The 27,370-nt window shown below is 47.8% G+C and overlaps 1 protein-coding gene across 2 annotated transcripts in view; it reads left to right on the top strand.

Annotated features, from left to right (window-relative positions):
• Positions 1–1,434: 1,434 nt before the first annotated feature.
• The window catches only part of LOC137373607 (exportin-1-like), a 91,077-nt gene continuing 65,141 nt past the window's right edge, over positions 1,435–27,370 (top strand). Inside the window, exon 1 of one of the 2 annotated variants that reach the window (XM_068038623.1) lies at positions 1,435–1,453. The gene's annotated coding sequence lies outside the window, so the exon portion shown is untranslated. Of the gene's footprint in view, positions 1,454–2,200; positions 2,681–27,370 lie in introns of those variants that run through there. The other variant, XM_068038622.1, reaches the window with a different exon arrangement.

Below are 27,370 nucleotides of genomic sequence, written 5' to 3'. Positions count from 1 at the left end.
TGGTCCCCATATCCAAATCACTTTGGAGGGGTAGAGGAGCTTTCAATGTTAAAGGAAGGAGCTACAGGGAAATAGATTTACTTAGGCTCCTCAGCTTTAAAAAGAGTTCTCTCAGAGGAGGCTTTAAAAAGATATATACAATACTTAATAGATTAATTAATAAGCCAGGTCAACAGGACAAGGAAGAAAGACTTGCATTTATATAGTGCCTTTCATGTCCTCAGGAGATCGCAAAGTGCTTTACAGCCAATGAAATGTCCTTGCTTTCATGAGGGATGAAACATGACAGTCAATTTGCACAAAGTAAAGTCCCATATATATATATCGGTGAGATAATGACTGGATTATCTGTTTTTAGGTGTAAATTGATGAATAAATATTAGCTGGGAAACTGGGGAGAACTCTCCTGTCTTTCGAAACAGTGATATGGGGACTTTTACATCCATCTGAGAGAGCTGACAGGACCTTAATTTTACATCTCATCCAAAAGACAGCAACTGTAACTGTGCAGCATGCCCTTGGTGCTGGCATTGAAGTATAATCCCAGATTTAGTGCGCAAGTCTCTGGAATGGGAGGCGAACCCACAACTTTGGGACTCAGAGGCACGAGTACAACCCACTGAGCCAAAACTGGCACAAAAGTTCAGGACTGAGAAGGGCAAGTTTATTTTTTAGGGACAGACACCAAAAAGTATTTCTCCCACACAGAGGTTAATGTGAATTGGAATTTAAATATCTTAATGAAAAAAAATTCAAGCTAGCTAATTTTGATTGCAATTGAAAAGTTTTCAGTCAATATCATAATGACATGGGTAGATTCAGATTAAGTACAAGATATATTCTCTGCAAATCTACACAATATACAGAAGTATATTAGTCCTTAAATCACTAATATCATGCCCACCAGATGGGTGGCTTGGGTGGATACACAAAAAAAAATGCTGTTTTTGAATGCGTGTGTGTAAAATTAAAGTATAGTAACATATCGAAAGAAGCCGAAGTACAAACAAAACAAAAGTTGGACTTAGTACTTTTGGAGCAGGAACATTTTGAACCCTGCTCTGCATCAGGCGATGTGTGTCTGTGTGTGTTTCACGGCTTGCAACCACCCCACCCAGTCAGGCATCTCCAATATTTGTATAACTAATAAACAAAAGTGTTCAAAGAAAATGAAACATATACATTTTTGTTAATGCCTCTATGTTTGCTCGCAAGTGTGCAGGAGATTAATCTTCAATCCCTGAAGAATCCAGGACAATGCTGGACGCTTGGTATCCCTGGGGGGCGCGACTGGTGTGTGTCTGTGCAACACGAAGTGACCTCCACAAAAAGAAACCACCACATGAAAACGCTCCTTTTCCATCGCAGCAGGTGGGAGTGAAGCAGGAGAGCCTGCGCCTGCACAAACTGCTCAGATTAATCGTAAACAGACGTACGGGAAGAAGGGAAATCAGTAAGAAAGGAAGGTTTGCAGTAGCTCAGTCGGGCCAATTCTACAGCATTTGCCCACATTTCCCCCCTCCTCCTCCTCCCATTTTCCGCGATATTCGTGACGTGACTCCCATTCATGAGCAACACTGGGGGAGTGGGTGGGGGTGGTTACGTTACATAGATTGCGCGGGCGAGGCAAGCGACAGTGTAGAGTAGAAGACACTAGAACAGACTAAATATACACGTATGATTATATAAGAAAAAGCCAATCAATCAGTTCCCAGTTAAGAATGACTGGAAAACATGGCCTGTATCTGTGGAATTTGGAATTCTGTGGCGGTTGCTACAATGTATCCGCCAGCAGCGCGGTAAAAATGTAACCAAACCTGTGACTGAAAAATAACAAATTAACTCCCATCACATCAGAATCATTTGTGTCCAAACACATCAGGTGGAAATATATGAAGTGATTTGACCCCCTTGTTGTTTTAGACCTACATTTGTAATGATAATAGGGTGGGGAACAAAACATGTTATTTTCATCAGGCGTTGGTGGGGAAGTGGGGGTGTGGGTTTACTGAAGAAAAAACACTCAAACTGTAATGATATCATTTTTTGGGGGGGAATAAAAGGAATGAAATCATTCCAATGTTGAACAATAATGAAGGTATTAAGCAGGTGAGGTTTGTTTTTTTTAAAAAAAAAGGATTTCAGTGGCGAAGCTTTCGGTGGCCGTTCGGGTGTTTCCGTCTTTTTCCGGACGGGCTACATGAAGATGGAATCTCCCAGTGAGAACTGGTTGCAACCGGTTGTTAGATTTTTTTGTGAGGCAAAAGACGAACAGCAGTGAAAAGCTTCCCACAGTCACTCCGGGCGATATCTACATTTTTTCAAACCATTCTGCTGCATTTTCAAAGCTTTCAGATTCACCGGGAGGTTATAAAAGAGAGAAGATCATCCTCTTTAAGTTTGTACGGGATTTGCTCATCACAAGATTAATTTATTTTCAACTGCAGCTTTGTAAGAGAGGAGGGCAGCAAGGAAAAAAAAACACGCGAGAGAAATATATATATATCTATCATCATTATTGGAACAACTGTTGCCAAGTGAACACTTCTTAGTAAAGACCAAAGAGACTTTCTATTCTGCTCTAGAATTGGAAGGGCAGCTTTTATTATTTTTATTCCTCATCTGGGATAAATTGCAACTCAGTTCAGGAGAATCTCGAGGAGGGATTTGTAACCATTAGGTAAATGGACCAGTTCTCTCTCTCTCTGCTTTCTTTCTAACGATCATGGGTTTTTAAGGGGGAATGGGGCCTGTATTTTGGCACTCGACACGCTTAGGGGAGTGTCTTTCATTTTCACTATCGTTTGTTTTGGAGGAAGGTAAATTGTCTCAAAAAAAAGCACGCGCCCTGTCTTTTTATATAGACTGTTTCACTTAGTCATTGCAATTTTTTTTCTCATTCTGGTAATAACCTGTTCATTCCTTCCTCCCTAAAAGAAAAGACTTGTTTGAAATCCGTTTGTAGATGCAGTGAGACGTAGGTTTAAAAAAAAATGCTGTTATCAAAAGGGTCAGTGAATATGCAAAAATGATTGGACCACATACTTGGAATGATAGTTTAAAGCCCGGCCTTCATTTATATTTTCATACATTTTTCAAAATCTTGCAAGCACTGGCGAGAAGCGGAAGCTATACTTTGTATTAACCTAATTTTTGGGCGGTTGTATTAAGCTGCTTTGACCAGGAATTTTTTTTTCCCTCAGCTTTTTTGGGGAAAAAAAACTAGTGTAGCCTTGCTATCTCAAGTTCGCTTAAACTTTGCACCCTTTTGTGCTGTTGAAGCGATGTTATATAAATTTGCATTTAGTCAGTGTTTGTGTTGTTTATATTTACACTGTAATTCTTTGCGTAATTTGGCAATCGTGGTATTGTTTCTCTCTCTTAAAAAGAAAGAAACTTGTTTCCTGTTAAAGGATTGTGTCCTGAATTGACTCTTAAAAACCAAATGCATAATTCAGGGCGATGGGGGTTGGAGATTTATTTGACCCTTGTTTGTGTTTTTGTGGTGCTGTGAGACTCGTGTCTTTTTTTTTCTCCCATCGGGTGGGACTTGCATTGCGCGGTTCTGGTGACGCTCCCTGGAGGCATTGTGAAACTTGTGTTTTAAAACCACGTTTTGAACGTTGGAGACAAGGCGAACCAAACTGGGGAGCAGTTGAGTTCCCGCCTTCCGGGCCATTATCGATTGGGTGTTTTTTTTTTTCACTCGTGCTTGCCTGTATTGTGTCTCTGGCTGGCCCGTCAGCTGTCTGTCTCGCTCGGAGGTTGGATTCTAGCTGATTTCAATTATATTGAAAAACCTCGTTGCGCTACCCCAGTCCTCTTCATTTAAGGCTTGAAGATAACTTCCTTATGGTGTGCAAGCCCAACGTGCTCTATTGGCGTACGTTTAATTTCCAAATGAGCTCCAAGATTGTTAACAGGCGTTGACGTTTCATATAAACGGACTGCACTAAAGTTTGGACTTATTTTAATTGCATGGTAGAAATCTAATATTTTTATATTTCCCCATGCTGTTGAAGACTGGGATTGCTTCATGTTGGTTTATGACCCGAAGGCACAAATGGTCATTTTTTGGACTGTGTGTGTCAGTTATTGGGGGCATAGTTCCAATCTAAATCTTGCCAGTTCTGGATGGTTTAGCAAGAATGTGGGAAGATGCATTTATAAAACATTTTATGCCTGTTAGGCACTCCCACGTCCAATAAATTTATTTTTGAAGTGCAATGACTATAAGGTAGGCAAAAGTGGCAGCCATTTTACATCAAAGTTTGCCAACAAAGTGAGGTGAATGGGCAGTTGTTTTTTGGTGTCATCTGAGGGAGAGTTGCTGGTCAGGCTGTTAAGAATTCATTTCTCTTCAAAATAGATGGGATCTTTTAACATTCGCTGACACCAGTGCAGTAGACGCTTTGTCTAAATGATGGCATCTCCAACAATGCAGCAGTCCCTCCGAAATGTCAGCTGATATTATGCGCTCCTGTCTTGAGTGGGGCTGGAAACAATGATCTTTGATTCTGCTTTGACACAGAGCCAATGGAAAAGTTCCTTGCACATCATTGTTGCATTTAGTATTGTCACTCGGGTACCAACCTGCTAAAGAAGCAATGAGTGATTTGGGGGGGGGGGGGAGCACTTAAGCGAATATGCCTTAATTTTTATTACCTTGAGTTGCTCCAAAAATTACCTTGATAGTAATAGACTTGTGAGAACCATTACTTCACTTTGTTCTGCAGGTCAAATTGCTTTCTTCACACACAACCCAAGTTTCAAAGGGTAAAATCAGTAATTGTATTAGTGTTTTTCACAATTCAAGTGGAATCAAATTTCAGATACTCATTATTACTGATTTTTTTTTTTCTGGTAAACACTGCTTTTTGTTTTAGGAGTTCGAGAAAGGGCTCCGTGTCTGTTAGACTGAGGAAGATTACCGGTTCAAACTTGTTCCTATTTAGATTGCTACAGTGTAGCTCAGGCTGTCAAAAAACCTGAATAAGTATTTAGTGAATAATCAGAAACACGTTGAACCAATTAAAACCATTTGGGCCTTTTGCACCTAGATAGGCATGTAGTGAAAGTTTTTATTCTTTTCATGGGATGTGGGTTTTGGTAAGACCAGAATTTGCTGCCCACCCCTAATTACCCTCGAGAAGGTGGTGGTGAGCTGCTTTCTTGAATTGCTGCAGTCCGTCTGGTATGGGTACACGCACAGTGCAGTTAGGAAGGGAGTGCTAGAATTTTGATCCAGCGACTGTGAAGGAACGGCGATTATAGTTCCAAGTCAGGATGGTGTGTGGCTTGGAGGGGAACTTGCAGGTGGTGGTGTTCCCGTGGGTCGGCTGTCCTTGTCCTTCTAGGTGGTAGAGGTCGTGGGTTTGGAAGGTGCTGTTGAAGGAGCCTTGGTGATTTGCTGCAGTGCATCTTGTAGATGGTATACGCTGCTGCCACTGTGAAGGGAATGAATGTTTAAGGTGGTGGATGAGGTGCCGATCCGGTGGGCTGCTTTGTCCTGGATGGTGTCAAGCTTCCTGTGTGTTGTTGGAGCTGCCCTCATCCAGGCAAGTGGAGAGTATTCCTGACTTGTGCCTTGTAGATGGTGGACAGGCTTTGGGAGTCAGGAGGTGGGTTACTCACTGCAGAATTTCCAGCCTCTGACCTGCTCTTGTAGCCACAGTATTTATGTAGCTGCTCCAGTTCAGTTTCTGGTTAATGGTAACCCCCAGGGGTTAGTCTGGAATTCAGTGATGGTAATGCTGTTGAATGTCAAGGGGAGGTGGTTCGATGTTTGAGATGGTCATTGCCTGGCACTTGTGTGGCACGAATGTTAGTTGTCACTTTTCAGCCCAAGCCTGGATGTTGTTCACATCTTGCTGCATCTGGATACAGGCTGCTTCTGTATCTGAGGAGTTGCAAATGGTGCTGAACATTGTGCAATTATCAGCAAACATCCCCACTTCTGACCTTGTGATGGTGGGAAGGTCATTGAAGAAGCAGCTAAAGATGGTTGGGCTTAGGACACTACCCTGAGGAACTCCTGCAGTGATGTCCTGGGACTGAGTTGATTGACATCCAACACCTGAACAGAGCTGGGACTGAGTTCCTTGCGGGACGTTTTGCACATGCTGTTGGGGAGGGTTTAAACTAGTTTGGGGGGGGTGGGGACCTGAGGCTATACTCGGTTGGGACAAAATCAGAAAATTAGTGAATGAGTCTGAAGGCAGAGAAACAAAGGTTAGGAAAAAAAAAGTTTGGCAGTTCTCAAGGGTATCTACTTCAAAGCAAGGAGTATGGCAAATAAAGTAGATGAGCTTGGCACAGACACATGACCGTATGATAGCTATTACAGAAACATGGCTTAAGGAGGGACAGGAATGGCAGTTCAGTGTTCCTGGTTACAGGGTTTTCAGATGCGGTAGGGGGATAAAAAGGAGGAGGAATGGCAATTTTGGTCAAAGAAACAATTACAGCTGTGAGGAGGGATGATATGTTGGAAGGCTCATCAAATGAGGCCATATGGATCAAGCTAAGGAACAAAAAATGGGAAGTTACTGTTGGGAGTGTACTATGGACCCCCTAACAGTCAGAGGGAGATAGATGAGCAGATATGTATGCAGATCTCTGAGAAGTGCAAAACAACAGGGCAGTCATTGTAGGGGATTTTAACTACCCCAGTATTAACTGGGATAGTTTTAGTGTGAAAGGAATTGAGGGAGTAGAATTCTTGAGGTGCATTCAGGAGCACTTTATTGGTCAGTGTATATAGCAAGTCCACAAGAAGAGGGGGCAATTGGGGATGGGCAATAAATGCTGTCCCAGTGAGTGATGCCCACAACCCATGAATGAATTTAAAAAAAAAAAAGTTTTAGACTTCATTTTAGGAAATGAAGCTGGGCAGATGGGAGGAGTGCCAGTGGGAGGGCATTTTGGTAGTAGTGATCATAATTCAGTCAGTTTGAACATAATGGAAAAGAACAAGGATAAAACAGGAGTTCGAGTTCTCGGTTGGAGCAAGGCCAATTTTACTAAACTGAGGAGTGATTCAGTGAAAGTGGACTGGAGACGGCTACTTGCGTATGAACATCTGAATTTGGAGCAGGAGTAGGCCATTTGGCCCTTTGAGCCTGCTCCGCCATTCAATAAGTTCATGGCTGAACTGATTGCTCCACATTTCCACCTATCACCGATGACCTTCCACCCCCTTGCTGATCAAGAATCTATCTACCTCTGCCTTAAAAATATTCAAAGACTCTGCTTCCACTGCCTTTTGAGTAAGAGAATTCCAAAGACTCACGACCCTCTTTGAGAGAAAAAATTTCTCCTCATCTGTCTTAAATGGGCGACCCCTTATTTTTAAACAGTGATCCCTAGTTCTAGATTCTCTCAAGGGGAAACATCCTTTCCACATCCACCCTGTCAAGACCCCTCAGGATCTTGTATGTTTCAATCAAGTTGCCTCTTCTAAATTCCAGCGGATACAAGTCTAGCCTGTCCAATCTTTCCTCATTAGACAGCCCACCCATTCCAGGTATTCGTCTAGTAAACCTTCTCTGTACTGCTTCCAACATCCTTCCTTAAATAAGGAGACCAGCACTGTACACTACTCCAGATGTGGTCTCACTAATCCCCTGTATAGCTGAAGCATAACCTCCTTACTTTTGTATTCAATTTCCCTCGGGATAAATGATAACATTCTATTTGCTTTCCTAATTACATGCTGTACCTACACTTGAAAGTAAATCAGTGTCCGAGCAGTGGGAGGCATTCAAAGGGGAGATTCAAGGGGTTCAGAGTAAACATTCTCCCAAAAAGAGGGTGGGACGGCCAAATCTAGAGCCCAACGGACGTCAAGCTTACAAGGTAAGATAAGGCAGAAAAAGAAAGCTTATGACCGACACCGAGAACTCAATACTGCAGAAAACCGAGAGGAGTATAGAAAGCGGAGGGGTGAAATCAAAAAGGAAATTAGGAAAGCAAAGAGATGATATGAAAGAATATTGGCAAGCAAAATCAAGGGGAACCCGAAGATGTTTTGTCATTACATTAAGAGTAAGAGGATAACTAAGGGAAGAGTAGAGCCCATAAAAGACCAAGAAGGTAACCTATGTGTAGGGGTGGAAATGTTTGTTTCGTGATTGAATACTTTGCATCTGTCTTCACAAAAGAGGGGGACGATGTAGGTATTATAGTTAAAGAGAGGTATGAAGTATTAGATGTGATTAAACATAGGGAGAGAGGAAGTATTAATGGGATTAGCATCCTTGAAAGTTGATAAATCACCCAAGGCTGGATGAAATGTATCCTAGGCTGTTAAAAGAAGCAAGAGAGGAAATAGCAGAAGGTCTGACCATCATTCTCTATTCCTCACTGGATACAGGTGTGGTGCCAGAGGATTGGAGGACTGCTAACATTGTACCTCTGTTTAAAAGAGAGCAAGGGATAGACCGAATAATTACAGGTCAGTCAGTCTAACCTCAGTAGTGGGCAAATTATTGGAATCTATTCTGAGGGACTGGATAAACTGTCACTTAGAAGGGCACAGATTAATCAACGATAGTCAGCATGGATTTAAGGGAAGAGCTTGTTTGACTAACTTGATTAAATTGTTTTTGAAGATGTAACCAGGAAGGTTGAGGGTAGTGCAGTTGATGAGGTCTATGTAAATTTTAGCAAGGCGTTTGACAAGGTCCCACTTGACAGGCTGGTTTAAAAAAAAAGCCCATGGGATGCAGGGAAATGTAGCAAGGTGGATACAAAATCGGCTCAGTGGCAGGAAGCAAAGGGTAATTGTTGGCTGGTGTTTTTGTGACTGGAAGGCTGTTTCCAGTGGTGGTCCGCAGGGCTCAGTACTAGATCCCCTGCTTTTTGTGGTATATATTAACGATTTAATGATATTAACAATCAAATTTTTCTGCAGCACCTGTGGAAGAGCCTGTCACTCTAGAATTGGCCTTTATAGCCACTCCAGGCGCTGCAGCACACACCACTGACCACCTCCAGGCGCTTACCCATTGTCTCTCGAGATAAGGAGGCCAAAGAATTAACGATTTGGACTTGAATGTAGGGGGCATGATCAATAAGTTTGCAGATGACACAAAGATTGGCCGTGTGGTAGATAGTGAGGAGCATAGCTGTAGACTGCAGGAAGATATCGATGGACTGGTCAGGTGGGCAGAAAAGTGGCAAATGGAATTCAACTGAGAATTGGAAGGTCAAATAAGGCAAAGGAATACATAGTTCATGGGAGAATACAAAGAGGTGTAGAGGAGATGAGGGGCCTTGGAGTGAATGTCCACAGATCCCTGAAGGTAGCAGGACAGGTCGATAAGGTGGTTCAGAAGGCATATGAAATCTTTTCCTTTATTAGCTGAGCTGTAGAATATAAGAGCAGGGAGGTTATGCTGGAACTGTATAACTCATTGGTTAGGCCACAATACTGTGTGCAGTTCTGGTCACCTCATTACAGAAAGGATGTAATTGTACAGAGGAGATTTACGAGGATGTTGCTGGGACTGGAAAAATGCAGCTATGAGGAAAGATTGGATAGGCCGGGGGTTGTTCTCCTTGGAGCAGAGAAGGCTGAGGGGAGGTTTGATTGAAATGTGAGGGGCTGGATAGAGTGGAGGTGAAGGGCCTATTTACCTTTAGCAGAGAGGTCAATGAATAGGGAGCATAGATTTAAAGTGATTGGTAGAAAGATTATAGGGGAGATGAGGAAGCACTTTTTCACCCACAGTCTCGAACACACTGCCTGAAATGGTAGTCGAGGCAGAAACTCCCAACTCATTTAAAAGGTGTCTGGATAGGCACCTCAAGTGTCGTAACTGCAGGGCTACGGACCAAAAGCTGGAAGGTGCGATTAGACTAGGTGGCTTGTTTTTCAGTCGGCTCAGACACGAGGGGCCAAGTGGCCTTTTTCTGTGCAGTAAACTTTCTATGATTCTAACCGCAGCCATCTTCCTTTGTGGTAGGTATGACTCCAACCAGCGGAGGGTTTTCCCCCGATTCCCATTGACTTCAGTATTGCTAGGGCTCCTTGATACCATACTCTGTCAAATGCTGCTTTGATGCCAAGGGCAGTCACTCTCTCGCCTCACCTCGAACTCTGTTCTTGTCCCTGTTTGGACTAAGGCTGTAATGAGGTCAGGAGCTGAGTGGCCTTGGCGGAACCCAAACTGAACATCACTGAGCAGATTATTGCTGAGCAAGTGCAGCTAGATAGCACTGTCGCTGACCTCTTCCATCACTTTGCTGATGATCAGGAGTAGACTGATAGGGCGGTAATTGGCCTGGTTACATTTTTCCTGCTTTTTGTGTACAGGACATACCTGGGCAACTTTCCACATTGCTAGTTAGATGCCAGTGTTGTAGCTGTACTGGAACAGCTTGGCTAGGGGCGCAGCTAGTTCTGGAGCACGTCTTTAGTGCTATTGTCAGAATGTTGTCAGAGCCCGTAGCCTTTGCATTATCCAGTGCCTTCAATCGTTTCTTAATATCATGTGGAGTGAATTGAATTGTCTGAAGACTGGCATCTGTGATGCTGGTGATCTCAGAAGGAGGCAGAGATGGATCATCAACTTGGCACTTCTGGCTGAAGATGGTTGCAAATGCTTCTGTCTTATCTTTTGCACTGATGTACTGGGCTCCCCTATTGTTGAGGATGGGGATATTTGTGGAGCTACCTGCTTCTGTTAGTTGTTTAATTGTCCACCGCCATTCACGACTGGATGTGGCCAGACTGCAGAGCTTAGATCTGATCCATTGGTTGTGGGATCACTTAGCCCTGTCCATCGCATGCTGCTTCCGCTGTTTGACATGCAAGTAGTCCTCTGTTTGTGGCTTGACCAGGCTGATGCCACATTTTTAGGTTTGTCTGGTGCTGCTCCAGGCATGCCCTCATGTACTGTTCCCACAGCTTGATGGTAATAGAGTGGGGAATATGCTGGGCCATGAGATTACAAATTGTGGTTGAGTACAATTCTGCTGCCCCACAGCACCTCGTGAATGCCCAGTTTTGAGTTGCTAGGTCTGTTTGAAATCATTTTGTGATTTTGTGGCAGTGCCTCACAACATGATGGTGGGTATCCTCGATGTGAAGTTGGGATTTTGTCTCCATAAAGACTGTGCTGTGGTTACTCCTCCCAATACTGTCATGGACAGCTGCCTCTGCAACAGGTGGAGTGATGACAACGAGGTCAAGTAGGATTTTTTTTCCCTTTTTGTTGGTTCCCTCACCATCTGCTGCAGACCTAGTCCAGCAGCTATGTCCTTTAGGACTTGGCCAGCTCAGTCAGTTGTGGTACTACTGGGTCACTCTTGGTGATGGACATTGAAGTACATTCTTCCAATTGATGTTCAATATGGAGAAGCACTGGCTCTTGGGCGGGGGAAGGAGCAGTAGGTGGTAATCAGGAGATTTCCTTGGCAGTGTTTGATCTGATGCCATGAGACGTCGTGGGTCCAGAGTCGATGTTGAGGACTGTGTACCACTGTGCTGCCACCTCTGATGGGACAGACATACCCAAGAATGGCGATGGTGGTCTCGGGGCCATTGTAAGGTATGATTCAGTGAGTGTGACTATGTTAGGCTGTTGCTTGACTAGTCTGTGGGACTGCTCTCCCAATTTTGACACAAGCCCGCAGATGTTAGTAAGGAGGACTTTGCAGGGTCGACAGGGCTGTGTTTGTCATTTCCAGTGCCGAGGTCGAAGCTGGGTAGTCCATCCGGTTTCATTCCTTTTTCTTACAGTTTGTAGCGGTTTGATACAACTGAGTGGCTTGATAGGCCATTTCAAGAGAGCATTTAATAGTCAACTACATTGTTGTGGGTCTGGAGTCACATGTAGGTCAGACCAGGTAAGGACAGCAGATTTCCTTCCCTAAAGCGCATTAGTGAACCAGATGGGTTTTTACAACAATCGACAATGGTTTCATTAGTACGATTAGACTAGCTTTTAATTACAGATTTATTAATTGAATTCAAATTTCACCATCTGCCATGGTGGGATTTGTACCCATGTCCCCAGAGTGTTAGCCTAGGCCTCTGGATTACTAGTCCAGTTACATTACCACTATGCCACCGCCTTCACAGCAAGGGCAGTTTTCCAAAAAAGCAACCTCACCATCGTTCATGGTGATTCAAGACCTCAAAAGTGGGAAGGCCATGAACGATGGTGAAGTTGCTTTTTTGGGAGGGGAGGGCATTGGATAGAGAGAGAGAGAGCTGTTGTGAGAATTTACATAGTGAACTTTATTGATAGAGAAGCTGGCAGAGAGGTGGCCTAGGGCATTTTAGGTGTAAGTCGATGCATTGCTTCTAGTCAAGGTTAAAGGTGATCTGTCGAAATCAGCATAGGTGTCCAGAGGGTGACACAGATGAAGATTTTAATTTGAGGAGTCGAAGAAGATGGAGTGGGAAGAGTCCAAGGCGGGACTTGGCTACAGCAGCATCTCAGTGATTTGGGTAGGGAAGATAAAGGAATCTGTGTATTTAGGTAGGTTGGCTTCAGCGAGGGTAAAAGTACCTATGAGACAGGTTTCTGTACGCCTGTGTGTTGGTAGATTCATCAGGAATGAGGTCACGGGTGGTCAGGATGTTCACAAGGGATTGAAATTCTGGCGAGTAATATCGAATTGGGTAAGGATGGGGCTTGCAAGAGTAAGCTGGGCGAAATGATTGCTGGAAGCAGAAGATAAGAACGTTGGGTTGTTGCTGTGGGTGAGCTAGTGCTGGGTGTGGTAGTGAATACCGAAAGAGGTCTATGGCCCTCGCTTGAGAAATATTAATGCCAACTTTACTGTGAGCAATATGTACATGACACACCTCCATTATAAGTGTTGATGTTTGGTAATGCCTCTTTAAAATTCTCTCCTTGTTTTCAGATCCTTCCATAGTCTGTCCTCTATCTCCAGCCTTATCGCTCTCTCAGATACCTGTGCTCCTCCAATTCTCTGCATCTCCGATTTTTGCTCTTTTACCTTTGGCGGCTTTGCTTTCAGTTGTCTAGACTCTAAGATCTGGAATTTCCACCTTTAAACATTTCTCTTCTTTGAAGTGCTTTCGAAGACTACCTCTTTTTACCAAGCTTTGATCATCTGTTGTTTTTCTTAGCATTATCAAGCAAAATGACACCATGAGCTGCTTTAGAATGTTTTCCTGTGTTAAAGGTGCTTTATAAATGCAACTTGTTGCAGTTGTAGAGAAAAAGTGACCAGAAAACGGTGTTGCATCCTGTCCTTCATGAAGACATCCTGAAAATCAGCGAATCTGATATTCTGTCATTTTCATGCGATATTGCCTCAGGAGCAACATATAACTAACATGGCACATTTTGTTAATAAATCACAATTTATAACAGCAAATTAGCTGAAATTAAACTGCAATGTAGCAATCACTCGAGACTCGAATAGAAAGTGTCAGTGACAGATAGAGATGGAACAATGGTTGAAAAAGCGTTTCGTTTAATTGGAGCACTTTACCATTTTCCAATTAGTTTAATGGAATTAAATAATCTTCTGTCATTCTGTAACTTCAGTTGGATTTCATATAGTTTGTGTCAGCCTTTAGGTTAATAGGGATGTTAGATTAATGCTAAATGCTGTGAAATGTGTCCAAAAATTCCAATGGGGTTGTGTGCACCTTAAAGTAATGGGTTGAACCCTTTTTCTCCTTTTAACAAATATTCAAATGAGAAATTGGGTCCTACCAGATGCTTGGGATTTATAAAATCCTTAATTGAACTTGCTGACTTATCCCAGTCCAAATTTTTGATAGTTAACCAATCTGAATCATTCATGCAAGGACTACTACATAACACTTCATTGAAGTGTAACTTTGCTACTAGTTACAAAGTTAACAGTGGTGAAGTTGGATATGCATGCATGCGTGTATTAATTAATACTTCATTTATGAATTAACATTTTGATTAAATTAACTGTCTCAGGGTTAACCGTTGAGAATTACATAAAAAATAATTGGGAAGATAGGTACTATTAAATGACCCAGCCTAAATCACTATAAGCATAATAGTAACTTGTGTATCATAGTATTGCAGAATCAGCTGAGTTTTGCTTAGTAATGGTATAACAGTTCTGTTCAATGCTCAAGATTACAGTCCAGATTTACAGAGGTTGTTTACAGTCTCTATTCGTTGTATCGCTGGAACCCAGGCTATCCCTCCGACATGACCATACGATGTTGTGAATTGGGTTATTTATGCCTTCCTCTGCAATGTCAGGGTTTCACTTCTGGATGTGTTCATGATGAGTTGTCTTAAATGTCCTTGCATTTGTTATTTCTGTACTTTATATACATGTTCCCCTCTGGCTTTGAGGAAAATCCAATGTAATGTAGAGAAACAACTAATACTGTTAACAGTTAATGCAAACTTTCCAATTTATTTCTATTTCACAAACGCTAGTTTGCTCAGTTTTTGAAGACTCCACAACTTTTGGAAATCACCTTTTCAGCAACTATATAATTTAAACTTTTAAAACAACTTGGACAACAGGGATTCAGTGTGTTGTACTTTTCTGTTTTGATTACTTAAATAGTAATTTAAAAAAAGACAGGCCTCGGATTTCAGTTTTCCAAGGTTCTTCCCAGTTTATCTGTATGCCACATTAATCCATCTATATTAGTCTGCTTTGACTGGTTTAGTTCATTTTTGTAGTAAGAACAACTGTGCTAGAATGTATGAATCCTTTCCCTGCTAAAGGATTTCTAAGCATTTAAGGATTGACCTTCTGATTTCCCAGCACACCTGTAGAATGTGCATAGTTTTTCTACAACAAGGTGCAATGCTATTAACTGTAAGCAAATATGAAGATAATTATGCAGATTAATGACACTTAAGTCAATGAAGATATAGTCGGAAGAAATTAACAAGATCCTATTAGCAATTCTGTACTCGTGTATTGAGAAAGTACAGAAAACACCTACTGTTCAAATGTTAATCTACCGACTACAGAGAAGATGCTTAGTTAGACTTGAAATATATGGTGCAGAGCTTCAGAAAAAGGTATAAACAATCATCTCAACGCAAAATAAAAAGCTATCATCGTTGGACAGAAGTTCATCATCACTTTTTATTACTGTCTTTTGGACCACTCTACGTCTAGGAGGGGTTAAGATTTTGCTGAGAGTTCAAATGGCCAAGTCATCTACAGGACTGATGCAGGAGTGTTTAAGGTGCGATGGCATAAGGATGCAGCTCCTGAACATGGTTATTTAGCATGGGTCAGTAAACACAGCTTTGTGATGCTTTTAATCCCTGAAATACTGCAGTCTGGCTAAGTTGAGGCCAATCAGTACACGTGTGCGTATGGGGTTGAGGGTTAGTTTGTTCCCATTGTGGTTGGCATTGTGAACTGTAGATCTGTTTTTTTTTTTAAATCATTGTGCATGAGGATATGTGAGATTTGTGATATCTGTGTTGCATGTGGCTTCAGGCAGAAGTAACAAGAATGCTGCTACTTAGATTTATATCCTGTGGGCAGCACAATGAAAGTCAACGTTTGACATGGAGTAACCCATTTTTAATGAATCTCCCATGTGCGATGCTCAATACCTATATGTAAGAGGTCACCCACTGAGCCAATAGGCTACCATTTACATTGTGTTATGGAAACCATTTCCAGAATCCTTGTGGACCAAAAAAAAACCAAATTTACAGAAGAAATAAAGCTTGCAAAGGATGTCGCAAAGCACCTCACAGCCAGTGCAGTTCCAAACCAAATGATCTGTTTTTGCTGGTGTTGGTTGAGGGATAAATGTTAGCCAGGGCACCATATGGTGCCATGGGATCTTTTACATCCAACTGAGGGAGCCTCTGTTTGTTTAATGTCTTATTTAAAAGAATGGCACCTCTAACAGTGCAGCCTCAATGTTACAGTATCAGCCTAGATTATGTGCTCAATCATATAACTGTCAAGGTGAGAGTACAGCTTCCTTGACACTTGCTAAAAAGATTTCTCAGTGTTTGTATTTCATATCATTGTCTAGTTTATTAAGTTGATTTCAGTGAAGAGTTTACTTTCGACTTTTGTGTAGTAGAATGTTTTGAAAAAAAATAAGTGGCTGATGTAGATGCTTAACATTTGATATATCACGTATACTTTTAGCAAAGGAGGTGACAATTGAATTAAGGGGAATCAGCCCTACATTTTTAAATTCACACACTGGGATGGGCAATAAATCAAATCCCAATTGCCCCTAACTGTGGCTTACTAGGCCGCTTCGAGGGCATTTCAGAGTCAACCACATTGCTGTGGGTCTGGAGTCACGTAGGCCAGACCAGGTAAGGACAGCAGATTTTCTTCCCTAAAGGACTTGTGTGAACCAGATGGGTTTTTACTGCAGTCTTAGTTACATGGTCACCATTACTGATACTCTCTTCTTCCAGATTTATTTATTTATTAACCAAACTTAAATTGCTCAGATGCTGTGGTGGAATTTGAACTCTCCTCTCCAGATCATTAGTCCACACCTCTGGGTTACCTCTCCTGTAACATAACCATATGCTACTGTCCCAAGCTGATAGAGTGAAGGCAGAAGGAAAGAAAAGCAAGGCTAAAGGGAAGTTTGTCAGAATGTAAATGTGCTTTGAAATGTTCCAGTGGACATATATTGAAGCCACTCATTTACTGTATTCATAAATGATCTGGATTTGAGAATTGAGAGAAAAATGCTGAAATTTGTTCATTATTTCAAATTGGAAGGGTGTGGCGAATTGTAAAGGCTGCAATAGAGCATAAGTGAGCTGAATGGGTGGATCAGTAGCAGATGCAGATTAATTTGTAGAAGTGTGAAGCAAGATTAAAGGCAGGATATGTGCCTTAATGGAGTAGATGTGCATAGGTACTTTGGTATATAGATACACATCATTAAAAGCAGCAGCATATGTCAGTAAAGGCATGCAAAGCAAATTAAATCTCGCTTTTGTATCGAGGAGATTACTATAATATAGTTCTAGTTAAATGAAGTTGGAAGCAGTGCAACTAAAGTGCTGTTTCACCCAGGAGTGTTTAGGGCCCTGGACAACGGGAATGGCAGGTTTTTGCATCTCCTGCATTTTATATAGGAAGGTGAAATCTAATCTGTGGTTTTGGGCACCCTATTAGAGGAAAGCTAATAAAAATGGAGAAGATGCCGTGCCTATTCATCAGGACATTGCAAGGAATGAGGGGTGGATACAAGTTGTGAAGAGAGACTGAGGGGTTCGGGTTTTTTTTCACCATTGCATTAAAGGTAAATGGATAATCCGAAAGAGATCTTCCAGATTATGAAGGATTGTTATTACTGATCAGTGAGATTGTAACGAGTGAACATTTAAGATAATTGCTAAAAGGAATTGATGGTCATGTTGCATTTTTAAAAAAACATCAAAGGTAGTTAGAATGAGGAATTATTTGTCGCACACTTGTTGAAGTGGAGTCCATAAGTTCCTTGTAAAAGGAAATTAGTTGCTCGACAATAGGAATAGTAAAGGATACTTGGAATGACCAGCTGTGCGATTAGACTGGATAAAAAGACGAGTAGAGGTGTGATGAGATTAATGACCTATATCATTGTATGATTCTAACAAATGCTCTAAAATGTAGTACATAACTCAGAGCAAGTGGTAGGTACAGTAGTGAAAATTTACCAGAGGTGGAATTGTACTTTTGATGCAAATCACCCCATCCCTATGGTGAAAATAATTGGTCTACTCCAGTTAATTAGTGAACTGAAATGAGACAAAATTGAAACCTTTGCCCATGGTTACATTTCTTGTTACTTAGTTGCAAATACATTTTTAGTTTTTAAAAAAAAAACTCTCAATGGAGGTAACCCCTTCATTCAAGTCAGCATGTTTGCTTGGAGATTAGGGTCTAGATTTTCTTATCTCAATGCTCATGGTAACTTTATTAAAATAAATGGGTTACTGTTGGTATGACAAAGAACAGCACAGGAACAGGCCATTCGGCCCTCCAAGCCTGCGCCGATCTTGATGCCTGCTTAAACTAAAACCTTCTGCACTTCCGGGGTCCGTATCCCTCTATTCCCATCCTATTCATGTATTTGTCAAGATGCCTCTTAAACGTCTCTATGGTACCTGCTTCCACGGCAACAAGTTCCAGGCACTTACCACCCTCTGTGTAAAGAACTTGCCTCGTACATCCCCTCTAAACTTTGCCCCTCTCACCTTAAACCTGTGTCCCCTAGTAAATGACTCTTCCACCCTGGGAAAAAGCTTCTGACTATCCACTCTGTCCATGCCGCTTATAACTTTGTAAACCTCTATCATGTTGCCCCTCCACCTCCGTCGTCCCTGTGAAAACAATCCGAGTTTATCCAACCTCTCCTCATAGCTAATGCCCTCCAGACCAGGCAACATCCTGGTAAACCTCTTCTGTACCCTCTCCAAAGCCTCCACGTCCTCCTGGTAGAGTGGCGACCAGAATTGCACGCAATATTCTAAGTGTTATTGTTTTTCTATTGTAATTCTATTACAATTGGGAAAACTCCTAACCTGAGGTGTCTAGTTTGTTGCTACAGTTGTTGTCAGTTCCTCGAAACGAGGACAATGGCTGCCAGGCGACCGTGATTTGTCCTTGGGTGACTCAGCAGGCCAATCCTGCAGCCATTGGTGTTTTGCAAAAAGGACAAGATTGCCCTGAGGAAAGGGGTGGGGTGGTGTTCTCAAGGCAAGGTTATGCTCTCTCCTGCTTCCGTCACCTCTTCGCAGCAGAGTTTATACGGTCAGTTTCCCGACTGTTGTGCTTTTTAGATGAGGCACTGCCGCATGGTGCAATTTGTGGCAAGTTCCTCCCATGCACAGATGTCAATTTATCCCCGTTTTTCAATAAGGCCTTCGGAGTGTCTTTAAAACATTTTCTCTGCCCTTGAGATCAGGTGTCATCCTTATGTTGAGAAGATCTGCTTTGGCCGTTGATTATTTGGCATGTGGATGCAGTGTCCAGACTAGCAGAGCTGATTTCGCATCATCATGTTTGCGATGCGACAGTACATCTGGGAGGAACAAAGTATGTTGACATGTTAATTCCTTGATGGTGAAGTTGTGCGATAATGTACCACTGGAGAATTTTCCCAATCCCATTGAGGCCTGAATGGTGAGTTTTCAGTCTGGTTCAGCACTGGGGAGCTTTCCAGTTGGCTCAATTATATCCTCACCTGGTTTAACTGTTTCATTTTAAACTGCTCTGTAAAGGTTGCATTTAATGTCCAGTTCTAGTTGCCTTGAAGGCATTAGTTGTTGGACTGGAGTTGCACATAGACCCGAGCAGGTAATAGCTGTGGCAGATCATTTGGGTTTTTATGACAATCTGGCAGCTTTCACTGTGATTTTCATCTACTGCCAGTCCACAAATTACCAGATTTAATTAATTCCATTTCCCATGGTGGGATTTGAACACTCAACCTTTGGATTCCTCATCTAGTATCATAATCTGTAGGCTATCATATGCAGAGTTTCCAGAAGAGGCCACTGCATGGTAATTCGGAGTGTAGTTGCTATTGCATTTTGTTTTTACACTTGTCCAGGCCAGTCACAGTAAGCCCAGTTGTACTGCCCTCATGCTGTCCCAACTTGAGATGAGCCTGCTCTGTACATAATGGGAATTGAAGCAGGAATCTTGCTGATCAGTAAATGCAGCACCGCACCAATCATTGCACTTTCCAGTTGAGCCATTGGGGATGGTTTGTACCGCTGAGTTTTCCTTCCTAATGACGTGCCCAGACAGTTCCCAGTTAAATGGAGGTGTCGTTTTGTCAAATGGACTTTCATCAGCTGCAAAGGGTTGGTGCATTTCGATCTGCCAAATTCTGAATATCGTTTCCTCTCTCATCCAAGGGAAGTTCTCCTACGGGTGTTCTCCTTGGAGCAGAGAAGGCGAAGAGGAGATTAATACAGAAAGTTGCAAATTGTTCAAGGGTCGATTACAAAGGGCATAGACTTAAGGTGTCATAGTTATTTACAGCACAGAAGGAGGCCATTCGTCCCATTGAGTCCATGCCGGCTCTCCACGGAGCTATCCAATCAGTTCACTTCCCCCGATTTGGTAAAAGAGCTGGAGGAAACATGAGGAAAAGCTTTTTTACACAACGAGTGGTTAGGATTTGGAATGCACGGCCTAATAAGGTGGTGGATGTAGATTCAGTAGTAGCCTTAAAGGGAATTGACAAATATTTGGCGCAGAAAATGACGGATTATGTGGGAAGAGCTGGGCAGAGACACGAACTGAATTGCTCTTTGAATGAGCTGGCACATTCCCGATGGGCTGAATTGCTTCCTCTGCTGTATCATCCTGTAGTTCTATGCAATATTTGTAAATAGTTATATGGAACAATTTTTTTAAAATCCTGTCAAGTTTTAGGCAAGTGATGTTGATAGTGGCTAAAGATCTTCACTGGTTATGCACCAAGGACTTTGATAAGTGAGGTGAATACTTGCATTGGTTTAATGCAGGATGTAATTAGTGCCCCCTCGTGAGGGATAGCAACTGGTAGCAGTGGAAAAATAAAAGACACAAATGTTGAAAATGTGAAATGTAAACCGGCTGAGGGAAGAGCCAACAAGTTGATCAGTGTCTGAAGGAGAAAAAACAGTTGATGTTTCGAGTCTAACTCTCAATGTGGAATTGCATCAAACTGGCGTGAGGTTAACTCTTCATGAGTTGCACTCAGTTTTCACTTGTCTATCTTTTTTCAGATGCTGATCAACCTGCTGTGCAGTTATATAACATTGTGTTTTGGAGAAATCCAACAGTTAATGTTTCCATGCAAATTAGCATTCTTGCATTGTGCAGGGCTGCAGCATTTTGTAACATGCTCACGAGCAAGTCTTGGCCTGTTTGTCTGTAGACCTGACTTTGCACTTGAACGCTTAAGTTGAACAATTTTTATTTTAAATTGACCAGTTATGTGGCTGAAGACCAGCACTTCTTGCCATGACAGTCTGCCATCACCAACGATTATGGTCTCAGTGGCTTTATCTTGGAAACGCAGACTCCACTTTGGAGCCCTCTTTGGTACTTGGCCCAAGAGGCCCACTCGTAACTTATGAATGTGTATGTTGCATGTTTGATGGACATCTCTGCCAGCTTTTAATCCTGTTCCCGCCAGACATCAGTGGTTACCAACAAGATCACAAGATGCTCCGGAGTGGGAACCTTGGTGCATCAAGGCTGAAACATGTCTCATACTGCAACAGTTATCTGCATTGATATCAAAAGGGACTTGTAGCGGTCGCTTTGACTCTTTTTATATAATGCAGTTCACTTCCTAGACAATGCAGACTGTGCAGACAATCTGGTGAGCTAGATAAAACTCACTTTGTGCTTCTGTGATTTGTCCATACAGATCCACCCTACTCCCAGCAGTAGGGAATGCTGCTCAGGGTGATGTTTTTCTGTGAGACGGGGGTTGGGAGACAGTTGCAGGGTGAGATTTTATGATTTTTGATGCCTGATTTCACAGTTGATCTGATTTTTCTGGTTGCAATGGAGGTTGGCTGAGCAGGAAAAATCGAGTATGTCTGGGTTTGACCACAGTATGTGGCTTGTAATGCGCTTCAAAATAAGTACTGTGGGGGTGGCAATATTGAACACTCAATCTCGTTTTTCTCCACCTCCTTCTCATATTCTGTCTACCCCATTATCTTCATTCTTTTGTTTAATCTATTAATTCATCTTTAAAAGGCTCCTGGTTCCCCAACTCCTCAGATTTAAATTTCTCATCCTTGTGTTTAAATCCCTCCAGAGCTTTTTTCCCATCCCAATTCTATTAGTTACTCCAACCCTACAGTTTCGACCCCCTCTGGTCTGTGCATTGTCTCCTTCCTTTTTATTTCTATCATTGGCAGCCATGCCTCCACTCACCTAGGCCTCGATCTGAATTCCTTCCCTCTTTTTTCCTTTTAAGACCCTCCTACTTGGCCAAGCTTTTGGCCACCCACCCTAATCTTTCCTGCTTGATGGCATCTTTTTTTTTCTTGCACCTCCTGTGCTGTAACCATGGGACTTCTTAGTTGAAGGCAGTGTGTGAATGCTGTTGGTGGCTGCTGTTGCTGCAGCTAATCCTGTTCCTGATACTGACGTGGCTGCATTATGGATGTGGTTGATTTGCAGGTGAGTAAGCTCTCTCTGTCTGCCTGTGTCTCTCCTGTTGAGACTCCTTTTTAGTTGTGTTCCTTACTGCTGAATTACCCTAGACATGGGTTAACAGTCGATTCGACAATGGGAAAAGTCCAGGATCGTGTTAAATTGGTTCAGTTTCTCCCTCTGCCATGGTTTTGATTTATCTCTTTCATCTTGTGATTAGTGTTTTTTTCTCTCTCCCTCTCTCTCCCTCCTCCCCCCTCCCCTCCCCCCTCTCCCCTCACCCCCCCTCCCTCTCCCTCTCCCCCCCCCCTCCCCTCACCCACTTCCCCCCCCCCCCTCCCTCTCCCTCTTCCCCCCCCTCCCTCACCCACATCCCCCCCCTCCCTCTCCCTCTTCCCCCCCCTCCCTCTCCCCTCACCCCCCCCCCCCCCCTCACCCACTCCCCCCCCCTCCCACACCCACTCCCCCCCCCTCCCTCTCCCACTTCCCCCCCCCTCCCTCACCCTCTTCCCCCCCCCCTCCCTCACCCTCTTCCCCCCCCCTCCCTCTCCCTCTTCCCCCCCCCTCCCTCACCCTCTTCCCCCCCCTCCCTCTCCCTCTTCCCCCCCCCTCCCCTCCCCTCTTCCCCCCCCCCCCCTCCCTCTCCCACATCCCCCCCCCCCCCCCTCACCCTCTTCCCCCCCCCCTCCCTCTCCCTCTTCCCCCCCCCCCCTCCCTCTCCCTCTCCCACCCCCCCCCCCCCCCCCCTCCCCTCCCACCCTTCCCCCCCCCCCCTCCCTTCCCACTCCACCCCCCCCTCCCTTCCCTCTCCACCCCCCCCTCCCTTCCCTCACCACCCCCCCCCCCCTCCCTTTCCCTCTCCACCCCCCCCACCCTTCCCTCTCCACCCCCCCCCTCCCTTCCCTCTCCACCCCCCCCCCCCTCCCTTTCCCCTCACCACCCCCCCCCTCCCCTTCCCTCTCCACCCCCCCCCCCCCTTCCCACTCCACCCCCCCCCTCCCTTTCCCTCTCCACCCCCCCCCCCTCCCTTTCCCTCTCCACCCCCCCCCCTCCCTTCCCTCACCACCCCCCCCCCCTCCCTTTCCCTCTCCACCCCCCCCCCTCCCTTTCCCTCTCCACCCCCCCCCCCTCCCTTCCCTCACCACCCCCCCCCCTCCCTTCCCTCTCCACCCCCCCCCCCCTTTCCCTCACCACCCCCCCCCCTCCCTTTCCCTCACCACCCCCCCCCTCCCTTCCCTCTCCACCCCCCCCCTCCTTTCCCTCTCCACCCCCCCCCCCTCCCTTCCCTCTCCACCCCCCCCCCCCTTCCCTCTCCACCCCCCCCCCCTCCCTTTCCCCTCCACCCCCCCCCCCTCCCTTTCCCCTCCACCCCCCCCCTCCCTTCCCTCTCCACCCCCCCCCTCCCTTCCCTCACCACCCCCCCCCACCCTTCCCCCACCCCCCCCCCACCCTTTCCCTCTCCACCCCCCCCCCTCCCTTCCCCTCTCCACCCCCCCCCCTCCCTTCCCCTCTCCACCCCCCCCCCCCCCCTTCCTCTCCACCCCCCCCCCCCACCCTTTCCCTCTCCACCCCCCCCCTCCCTTTCCCTCTCCACCCCCCCCCTCCCTTCCCTCTCCACCCCCCCCCACCCTTTCCCTCTCCACCCCCCCCCTCCCTTTCCCTCTCCACCCCCCCCCCCCTCCCTTTCCCTCTCCACCCCCCCCCCTCCCTTTCCCTCTCCACCCCCCCCCTCCCTTTCCCTCTCCACCCCCCCCCTCCCTTCCCTCTCCACCCCCCCCCTCCCTTTCCCTCTCCACCCCCCCCCCACCCTTCCCTCACCCCCCCCCCACCCTTCCCCCCACCACCCCCCCCTCCCATCCCCCTCCACCCCCCCCCCTCCCTTCCCCTCTCCACCCCCCCCCCCCTCCCTTTCCCTCTCCACCCCCCCCCTCCCTTTCCCTCTCCACCCCCCCCCCCCTCCCTTTCCCTCTCCACCCCCCCCCCCTCCCTTTCCCTCTCCACCCCCCCCCCCTCCCTTCCCCTCTCCACCCCCCCCCCTCCCTTCCCTCTCCACCCCCCCCCTCCCTTTCCCTCTCCACCCCCCCCTCCCTTCCCTCTCCACCCCCCCCTCCCTTTCCCTCTCCACCCCCCCCCTCCCTTTCCCTCTCCACCCCCCCCCCCCTCCCTTTCCCTCTCCACCCCCCCCTCCCTTCCCTCTCCACCCCCCCCCTCCCTTCCCCTCCACCCCCCCCCCTCCCTTTCCCTCTCCACCCCCCCCCCTCCCTTTCCCCTCTCACCACCCCCCCCCTCCCTTCCCTCTCCACCCCCCCCTCCCTTCCCTCTCCACCCCCCCCCTCCCTTTCCCTCTCCACCCCCCCCCCTCCCTTTCCCCTCTCCACCCCCCCCCCTCCCTTTCCCTCTCCACCCCCCCCCTCCCTTCCCTCCACCCCCCCCTCCCTTTCCCTCTCCACCCCCCCCCTCCCTTCCCTCTCCACCCCCCCCCCTCCCTTTCCCTCTCCACCCCCCCCCTCCCTTTCCCTCTCCACCCCCCCCCCCCTCCCTTTCCCTCTCCACCCCCCCCCTCCTTTCCCTCTCCACCCCCCCCCTCCCTTTCCCTCTCCACCCCCCCTCCCTTTCCCTCTCCACCCCCCCCCCTCCCTTTCCCTCTCCACCCCCCCCCTCCCTTTCCCTCTTCCACCCCCCCCTCCCTTTCCCTCTCCACCCCCCCCCCCCTTCCCTCTTCCCCCCTCCTCCCACCCCCCCCCCCCTCCCTTTCCCTCTCCACCCCCCCCTCCCTTTCCCTCTCCACCCCCCCCCTCCCTTTCCCTCTCCACCCCCCCCCTCCCTTTCCCTCTCCACCCCCCCCCTCCCTTTCCCTCTCCACCCCCCCCCCTCCCTTTCCCTCTCCACCCCCCCCCTCCCTTTCCCCTCTCCCACCCCCCCCCTCCCTTTCCCTCTCCACCCCCCCCCTCCCTTTCCCTCTCCACCCCCCCCCTCCCTTTCCCTCTCCACCCCCCCCCTCCCTTTCCCTCTCCACCCCCCCCTCCCTTTCCCTCTCCACCCCCCCCTCCCTTTCCCTCTCCACCCCCCCCCTCCCTTTCCCTCTCCACCCCCCCCCTCCCCTTTCCCTCTCCACCCCCCCCTCCCTTTCCCTCTCCACCCCCCCCCTCCCTTTCCCTCTCCACCCCCCCCTCCCTTTCCCTCTCCACCCCCCCCCTCCCTTTCCCTCTCCACCCCCCCCCTCCCTTTCCCTCTCCACCCCCCCCTCCCTTTCCCTCTCCACCCCCCCCCTCCCTTTCCCTCTCCACCCCCCCCTCCCTTTCCCTCTCCACCCCCCCCTCCCTTTCCCTCTCCACCCCCCCCCTCCCTTTCCCTCTCCACCCCCCCCCTCCCTTTCCCTCTCCACCCCCCCCCTCCCTTTCCCTCTCCACCCCCCCCCTCCCTTTCCCTCTCCACCCCCCCCTCCCTTTCCCTCTCCACCCCCCCCTCCCTTTCCCTCTCCACCCCCCCCTCCCTTTCCCTCTCCACCCCCCCCCTCCCTTTCCCTCTCCACCCCCCCCTCCCTTTCCCTCTCCACCCCCCCCCCTCCCTTTCCCTCTCCACCCCCCCCTCCCTTTCCCTCTCCACCCCCCCCTCCCTTTCCCTCTCCACCCCCCCCTCCCTTTCCCTCTCCACCCCCCCCTCCCTTTCCCTCTCCACCCCCCCCCTCCCTTTCCCTCTCCACCCCCCCCTCCCTTTCCCTCTCCACCCCCCCCTCCCTTTCCCTCTCCACCCCCCCCTCCCTTTCCCTCTCCACCCCCCCCTCCCTTTCCCTCTCCACCCCCCCCCTCCCTTTCCCTCTCCACCCCCCCCTCCCTTTCCCTCTCCACCCCCCCCTCCCTTTCCCTCTCCACCCCCCCCCCTCCCTCTTTCCCTCTCCACCCCCCCCCTCCCTTTCCCTCTCCACCCCCCCCTCCCTTTCCCTCTCCACCCCCCCCCTCCCTTCCCTCTCCACCCCCCCCCTCCCTTTCCCTCTCCACCCCCCCCCTCCCTTTCCCTCTCCACCCCCCCCCTCCCTTTCCCTCTCCACCCCCCCCTCCCTTTCCCTCTCCACCCCCCCCTCCCTTTCCCTCTCCACCCCCCCCCTCCCTTTCCCTCTCCACCCCCCCCCTCCCTTTCCCTCTCCACCCCCCCCCTCCCTTTCCCTCTCCCACCCCCCCCCTCCCTTTCCCTCTCCACCCCCCCCTCCCTTTCCCTCTCCACCCCCCCCCTCCCTTTCCCTCTCCACCCCCCCCCCTCCCTTTCCCTCTCCACCCCCCCCCCCCTCCCTTTCCCTCTCCACCCCCCCCTCCCTTTCCCTCTCCACCCCCCCCTCCCTTTCCCTCTCCACCCCCCCCCCCTCCCTTTCCCTCTCCACCCCCCCCCTCCCTTTCCCTCTCCACCCCCCCCCTCCCTTTCCCTCTCCACCCCCCCCCTCCCTTTCCCTCTCCACCCCCCCCCTCCCTTTCCCTCTCCACCCCCCCCTCCCTTTCCCTCTCCACCCCCCCCCCCTCCCTTTCCCTCTCCACCCCCCCCCTCCCTTTCCCTCTCCACCCCCCCCCTCCCTTTCCCTCTCCACCCCCCCCCTCCCTTTCCCTCTCCACCCCCCCCCTCCCTTTCCCTCTCCACCCCCCCCCCTCCATCCCTTTCCCTCTCCACCCCCCCCCTCCCTTTCCCTCTCCACCCCCCCCCTCCCCTTTCCCTCTCCACCCCCCCCCCTCCCTTTCCCTCTCCACCCCCCCCCTCCTTTCCCTCTCCACCCCCCCCCTCCCTTTCCCTCTCCACCCCCCCCCTCCCTTTCCCTCTCCACCCCCCCCCCTCCCTTTCCCTCTCCACCCCCCCCCCTCCCTTTCCCTCTCCACCCCCCCCCCTCCCTTTCCCTCTCCACCCCCCCCCTCCCTTTCCCTCTCCACCCCCCCCCTCCCTTTCCCTCTCCACCCCCCCCTCCCTTTCCCTCTCCACCCCCCCCTCCCTTCCCTCTCCACCCCCCCCCTCCCTTTCCCTCTCCACCCCCCCCCCTCCCTTTCCCTTCCTCTCCACCCCCCCCCCTCCCTTTCCCTCTCCACCCCCCCCCCTTCCCCTTTCCCTCTCCACCCCCCCCTCCCTTTCCCTCTCCACCCCCAGCAAATGCCTGTGTGCAATCAGTTTAGGTTTTATTAAATGTTACATTGGAATCGGCAAACACTGGTTGATCGGCCTCAGGCTAGGGAGGACCCATTGCTTTCCACTTGACCTCTGCTGGAGTGCATTGTGTGTATATTTGTGTGTTGGTTTA

This window comes from Heterodontus francisci, chromosome 9 (genome assembly GCF_036365525.1).
Source record: "Heterodontus francisci isolate sHetFra1 chromosome 9, sHetFra1.hap1, whole genome shotgun sequence".
NCBI classification, from domain to species: domain Eukaryota; kingdom Metazoa; phylum Chordata; class Chondrichthyes; order Heterodontiformes; family Heterodontidae; genus Heterodontus; species Heterodontus francisci.
This window is presented reverse-complemented; position numbering and strand designations above follow the sequence as displayed.